Below are 7,671 nucleotides of genomic sequence, written 5' to 3'. Positions count from 1 at the left end.
CATGCCATGCAATATAATGGGAGCCCCTGAAGTTGAGTAAGGCATAGTATTGCCATGACCCCATTGGGGCCCTGAATCCAGTGACTCTTGAGGTGTCAAATACCTCCACACTGTGTGGTTCCATGAACCAGTGTATCCCTTTTTAATAGCCAATATGAGTACGGTTTTTTGCAACTTGAATCATAATGCACTATAATCAAAACAATCTCCACAAACCTTATGAAAGGGGAGCCCAAAAGCCCATTAGTTACCAATACTGTGGTGGAATAGTAAGATTTGCTGATCAAAGATAGAACAATGTCTAAGGCCCTCACCATGCTATAGAACAGAGAAAGAGCAAAATTTCTTAAATTCTCAACCATTCTCAAGTTTTACATTTTTTGTACAAATGGAAAACAGCACAGATAATCCTCCCCAAATGGCTATTAGCAGGTTCATTTTCATCATTACATTTAACTTTAGTTAATGTCAAAATGACTTTAAATGCTCTGTCAGCAGGGCAGAAGGTTGTGGACCAGAAGTTTGTTGAAGATAGGGCAAAGTCAGCCAGGCATCAAAAAATAGCCAGGGGATTTGGATTGGTGAGCTGGTCAAAGAGGACTTTAGCCTTATGTACGTGTTAATCTTTTATAAAGGAATGTATTTGTAAGTCATTCATATAATTAAAAGTTAACTTTAAAATAGGGTTAAAGGACAAGTCATGTAATTGTATTATCTTAGACAAGTATTATCATACTTTTTTTGGTTGTTTTATGGTTTTATTAACACAAATATGATGTGCAGATAAGCTGTATGTCTATTCATTTTCTTCACTACACAACCTGGCGCCACGATTGGTGACTCTGATGGCCAGCTGAGCTGCTTTTTCCCTAATGGCTTTGTGGTTCTTGGAGGAGACATTGTAAGCACTCTCTGCACAGTAAGATTTGTTGCACATTAGCAACACTTCAAGCTCCTTGACAGTTCAGACTAGGAACTTCTGGAAGCCACCAGGCAGCATGTGCTTTGTTTTCTTGTTGCTCCCTTAACCAATGTTGGGCATCAAGATCTAGCCCTTGAATCTTCTGAGGACCTTATGGCTCTGGGTTTCTACTAGTTTCACTTAATTTTGACATATGGGTCTGACTGGTACCAGATGAACTTCTTGGTCCTCTTTTTAATGATCTCAGGTTTCACCAGAGGTCTGAGGGTGACCATGATGAAGTAGGAGACCTCTGCCACCTCCTACAGACAGTGCTGAGGAAGAGCTATCATACCTTTCTTTTTTTTTAATAGTAGAATCCCTCAAATGAAATGTTACATAAAACACTGTAGTGAACATCTGTTGTTTCCTCTTTTTTGATATAGAGTTCAAAAATATGATAGCTTGCTTCCGGGGACCCATCTTCTCCTATTCACACTTAACTGTGGTTTAGGCACATGGTCCTGGATGAAAATATAATTTGCTTCCTGAGCTCTCCTGGCACGTTTCCCACCCACACCCCCCCCCCCCCCCGACAATTCTGGAAAGAGACAGCAGTGGCATGGTTTTCTAATCTCCCTGAATCCCCTCCCCATCCAAAAAAAAAAAAAAAAAAAAAGCAGACAGTAACTAGATACTAAAACCAAAAACAACTGTGGACAACAAGGTCAAATGACAAGGTGTCCCCACAAAATTCAAAAACACAAGAGAGTGGGGGTGCCTGGGTGGCGCAGTCGGTTAAGCGTCCGACTTCAGCCAGGTCAGGATCTCGCGGTCCGTGAGTTCGAGCCCCGCGTCAGGCTCTGGGCTGATGGCTCAGAGCCTGGAGCCTGTTTCCGATTCTGTGTCTCCCTCTCTCTCTGCCCCTCCCCCATTCATGCTCTGTCTCTCTCTGTCCCCAAAATAAATAAACGTTGAAAAAAAAAATTAAAAAAAAAAAAAAAACAACACAAGAGAGTGAGGACAACTAGTACCAGTATTACAAAATCTGCATTATATTCACATTGATACAGGAGAAAGCAGAGGGAAGAAACAGGGCAACTGATGGGATGGCAAAATTGTATTTATGGAAGGCAGAATGGGCTGATTCAAGCAAAGCAGTTGAAGCAACAGACGGTTTGCCTGTTCCAATATTGGATGAGTACAAGGGGTCTCCGATAAGATCTGAAGAGGCTGGAGCAGTTTAAACAATGTGGATTCCTAAAGCTAATTGACCAAGTTCCCTTCCACAAAATTGATGAAAAATATAAACTAGTATTTCAAAACTAGCTAAAAGATACTTCAAAAAATACAAGGTATCAAAGATTAACATGAATCAGAACTAGAAAAATACTGCAGTTAAGTGACAAAACTTAAAGAAAATTCAGAATAAAAGTGATTTCAGAAATAAAACTAAACCAGAAAGAAACAAGAGTATATATAGACTATAGATATTGCCTTATATGAGAAGTAGAAGGTGAAAAAAGAAAGCTTTTAAAGAATAAAGAGAAAGAAGATTTGATATAAAGTGACAAACACTGAAGCCATGTAAATAATATATAACATGTTTTTTAGGGGTTACTGCAAATGAAAACCAAACCAAGGCAAGAACATGACAAATAGTAAAAATAATTATTCAAGAAAACTTTCTTAAAATAAAGATTTTAAACTACATTTTGAAAAGGCACCCCTTAAAACTGAAAATATTGACCCAGAAAGACAAACACTAAGACATATTCTAAACTTCAAAGAGAAAGAATAAAATTGATCCTTTTTTGTATCTAGGCCAAAAGGCCAAATGAATTATAATGGAAAGAAGATTAGATTTCCACTAGATTTTCAACAGCAATTCTTTATGCTGGAAGAAAATAGAGTCACATATTTAACATATCAAGGAAAGAAAATGTGAGCCAAAGATTTTGTATCCAACTGAGTATAAAGGGCACAGAAACAAACAACCTGCTATCAACATGCCAAAACTCAGGGAATCTTGCCCAGAATTGTAGTCATTTTGAAAAAGGGTTGGTTGTGATTAAGATGAAACATGAATTACTTCTGAGTGGCCAGCAAAGTTCTATCTCTTATTGTAAGCGGTGGTTATAAGAGAGTTCACCTTATGTTAATTTTCAAAGCCATATGTTATGCTTGGTATAGTTTTCTGTATATGTGTTTTATTTTTTAATAAAACTTTTAAGGGGCACCTGGGTGGCTCAGTCAGTTGAGCATCTGACTCTTGATTTGGGCTCAGGTCATGATCCCATGATCATGGGATCCAGGCCCATGTTGGGCTCCTTGCTGGTCATGGAGCCTGTTGAGGATTCTCTCTCTCTCTGTCTCTCTCTCTCTCTCTCCCTCTGCCCCTCTACATTACTCTCTTTCTCTCTCTCTCTCAAATAAAATTTAAAAATTAAAATTAAAAAAAAAGCTTAAAAACAACAAACATAGGGGCACTTGAGTGGCTCAGTCAGTTTAAGCAGCCAACTCTTAATCTCAGCTCAGGTCATGATCTCACAATCATGAGATCAAGCCCCACATCAGGCTCCATGCTAAGCATGGAGGCTGCTCAAGATTCTCTCTCTCCATCTCCCTCTGCCCCCCACCACTTGCTCACAGGCACATGTGCGTGCTCTCTTTCAAAAAAGTAAAATAAAACACTAGACAATTACATTTAGAGAAATTTGAATATGAACCAAAGATAATATTAGGAAACTATTGTTGTTAAATTTTTAGGTATGAAATAAGGGCATTGCAGTTATATAGTAGAATGTTCTTATTTTTTGGAGATGCATGCTGAAGAATTTACTTGATTATTTTTTTTTCAATATATGAAGTTTATTGTCAAATTGGTTTCCATACAACACCCAGTGCTCATCCCAAAAGATGCCCTTCTCAATACCCATCACCCACCCTCCCCTCCCTCCCACCCCCCATCAACCTTCAGTTTGTTCTCAGTTTTTAAGAGTCTCTTATGCTTTGGCACTCTTCCACTCTAACCTCTTTTTTTTTTCTTCCCCTCCCCCATGGGTTTCTGTTAGTTTCTCAGGATCCACATAAGAGTGAAAACATATGGTATCTGTCTTTCTCTGTATGGCTTATTTCACTTAGCATCACACTCTCCAGTTCCATCCACGTTGCTACAAAGGGCCATATTTCCTTCTTTCTCATTGCCATGTAGTACTCCATTGTGTATATAAACCACAATTTCTTTATCCATTCATCAGTTGATGGACATTTAGTCTCTTTCCATAATCTGGCTATTGTTGAGAGTGCTGCTATGAACATTGGGGTACAAGTGCCCCTATGCATCAATACTCCTGTATCCCTTGGGTAAATTCCTAGCAGTGCTATTGCTGGGTCATAGGGTAGGTCTATTTTTAATTTTCTGAGGAACCTCCACACTGTTTTCCAGATGGCTGCACCAGTTTGCATTCCCACCAACAGTGCAAGAGGGTTCCTGTTTCTCCACATCCTCGCCAGCATCCATAGTCTCCTGATTTGTTCATTTTGGTCACTCTGACTGGCGTGAGGTGATATCTGAGTGTGGTTTTGATTTGTATTTCCCTGCTGAGGAGCGATGTTGAGCATCTTTTCATGTGCCTGTTGGCCATCCGGATGTCTTCTTTAGAGAAGTGTCTATTCATGTTTTCTGCCCATTTCTTCACTGGGTTATTTGTTTTTCGGGTGTGGAGTTTGGTGAGCTCTTTATAGATTTTGGATACTAGCCCTTTGTCCTATATGTCATTTGCAAATATCTTTTCCCATTCCGTTGGTTGCCTTTTAGTTTTGTTGGCGGTTTCCTTTGCTGTGCAGAAGCTTTTTATCTTCATAAGGTCCCAGTAGTTCATTTTTGCTTTTAATTCCCTTGCCTTTAGGGATGTGTCAAGTAAGAGATTGCTACAGCTGAGGTCAGAGAGGTCTTTTCCTGCTTTCTCCTCTAGGGTTTTGATGGTTTCCTGTCTCACATTCAGGTCCTTTATCCATTTTGAGTTTATTTTTGTGAATGGTGTGAGAAAGTGGTCTAGTTTCAACCTTCTGCATGTTGCTGTCCAGTTCTCCCAGCACCATTTGTTAAAGAGACTGTCTTTTTCCATTGGATGTTCTTTCCTGCTTTGTCAAAGATGAGTTGGCCATACGTTTGTGGGTCTAGTTCTGGGGTTTCTATTCTATTCCATTGGTCTATGTGTCTGTTTTTGTGCCAATACCATGCTGTCTTGATGATGACAGCTTTGTAGTAGAGGCTAAAGTCTGGGATTGTGATGCCTCCTGCTTTGGTCTTCTTCTTCAAAATTACTTTGGCTATTCGGGGCCTTTTGTGGTTCCATATGAATTTTAGGATTGCTTGTTCTAGTTTCGAGAAGAATGCTGGTGCAATTTGATTGGGATTGCATTGAATGTGTAGATAGCTTTGGGTAGTATTGACATTTTGACAATATTTATTCTTCCAATCCATGAGCAGGGAATGTCTTTCCATTTCTTTATATCTTCTTCAATTACCTTCATAAGCTTTCTATAGTTTTCAGCATACAAATCTTTTACATCTTTGGTTAGATTTATCCCTAGGTATTTTATGCTTCTTGGTGCAATTGTGAATGGCATCAGTTTCTTTATTTGTCTTTCTGTTGCTTCATTATTAGTGTATAAGAATGCAACTGATTTCTGTACATTGATTTTGTATGCTGCAACTTTGCTGAATTCATGTATCAGTTCTAGCAGACTTTTGGTGGAATCTATCGGATTTTCCATGTACAATATCATGTCATCTGCAAAAAGTGAAAGCTTGACTTCATCTTTGCCAATTTTGATGCCTTTGATTTCCTTTTGTTGTCTGATTGCTGATGCTAGAACTTCCAACACTATGTTAAACAACAGCGGTGAGAGTGGACATCCCTGTCGTGTTCCTGATCTCAGGGAAAAAGCTCTCAGTTTTTCCCCATGAAGAATTTACTTTAATTTACCTTTTAAATGCTTTAGCAAAAACAAAAATCAATGTCAAGTCACATTTTGTTATTTTAATTTCTAACTGAGATATAATATAGTATTATGTATAATATACACATGTTAAATCTTACAAAGAAATGGGTTTTGATAAATGCCATTATTCTATCAAAATACAGAATATTTTCCTCAGAACATTTCCTCCTGCCTTTTCCAAATCAATCTTCTCTCCAGCCCCTCACTGAGGGAGCCACTGTTCTGATTATCTCTTTCACCATAGATCAGTTTTACCTGATGTAGGACTTTATATAGTGGAGTTATGTAACACACAATCTTTAGACACGTTTCTTTTTTTATATCTTAATATCCCTAAAAATTGGAATGTATCTTAGAAATTGGTGGTGTTTAAACAATTAATAGCAGTGTTTTCTTTATTTTATTTTCATGTAAAATAATGGGGTGTCTTACAATCAGTGTCATCTTTGATTTGATGAATTATTTATATATAAATGAAACAAATATAGCAAAAATGTTAACAGTTGCTGAATCTTGTTGGTGGATATATGAATGTCCTACTTTTCTATGAGTTTGAGCATTTTTATATGAAAAAGTTTACTAAATAAAAGGATACCACAATTGTTATACCCTGCTTTGGCCTTTTTTCCTCCTTAATTAAAGTGACCCTTAAATAATGGAATTAGCTGGAGCCTTTCCTGACCTCTGTGAGACCCTGACTACAGTAGGGACCTGGGTGCTCTAGACTAGTACAAGTCTTTGTAGAATTTGCCTTTTTCTCAGATATGTTATTATTCTATGGTCTATTTTTCCAAATTTTTCAAAAGCTTCTGTCCTCTGCGTCCTGAGAAAGAGGAGCTCTGCACTTGTGATCAAAGTGCCTAGTCAGGTACCAAATCCATCATGCTGAGGGCCTGAGTCTGAGGCAAGAAAGAAAAGCTAGGGCCCAGAACTAGAACCTTGAAACTGGAAGACCACGGTACTGGTTCTCTAAGTATAGACTTACTTCCAGTTCCTCCTTATGAATAATTATAAATCCATATAATGGGTACAGAATATATAAAGATGGAATTTTAACATTAATAATATAAAATTTGGGAAGATGGAGCCATATAGAAGTAGAGTTTTTGTATGTGATTATAGTTAAGTTGGTATCAATTTAAAAATAGACTGTTATGGGGTGCTGTAATATATATATATATAATATATATATTATATATAATGAGATATATATATTTATATATATAATGAAATATTTTTTAATGTTTACTTATTTTGAGAGGGGGGAGGGTCAGAGAGAGAGGTAAAGAGAGAGAATCCCAAGCAGGCTCTGTGCTCAGTGTGGAGTCTAATGTGGGGTTCCATCCCATGACCGTGAGATTAAGACCTGAACCGATATCAAGAGTTGGGAGTTTAACCAACTAAGCCACCCAGGCATCCCTGTATATATAATGGAATATTATTCAGCCATAAAAAGATAATGAAATCTTGCCATTTGTAACGACATCGATAGAGCTAGAGAGTATAATGCTAAGCGAAATGTCAGTCAGAAAAAGATAAATACTATATGATGTCACTCATATGTGGAATTTAAGAAACAAATGAGCAAAGAAAAAGACAGACAAACCAAGAAACAGACTTTAAAAAAAAATTTCTTTTTTAACATTTATTTATTTTTGAGACAGAGAGAGACAGAGCATGAACGGGGGAGGGTCAGAGAGAGGGAGACACAGAATCTGAAACAGGCTCCAGGCTCTGAGCTGTCAGCACAGAGCCCGACA

At 37.9% G+C, this 7,671-nt stretch overlaps 1 pseudogene; it reads right to left on the bottom strand.

Annotated features, from left to right (window-relative positions):
* Positions 1 to 796: 796 nt before the first annotated feature.
* LOC147573491 (large ribosomal subunit protein eL32 pseudogene) lies at positions 797 to 1,197 on the bottom strand (annotated as a pseudogene).
* Between the last annotated feature and the right edge of the window lie 6,474 nt (positions 1,198 to 7,671).

Source organism: Puma concolor, chromosome E2 (genome assembly GCF_028749965.1).
Source record: "Puma concolor isolate L17-30 chromosome E2, mPumCon1.1.hap2, whole genome shotgun sequence".
NCBI lineage: Eukaryota > Metazoa > Chordata > Mammalia > Carnivora > Felidae > Puma > Puma concolor.
Note: the sequence above shows the minus strand (reverse complement) of the source record. Positions and strands in the feature narration are given on the sequence as shown.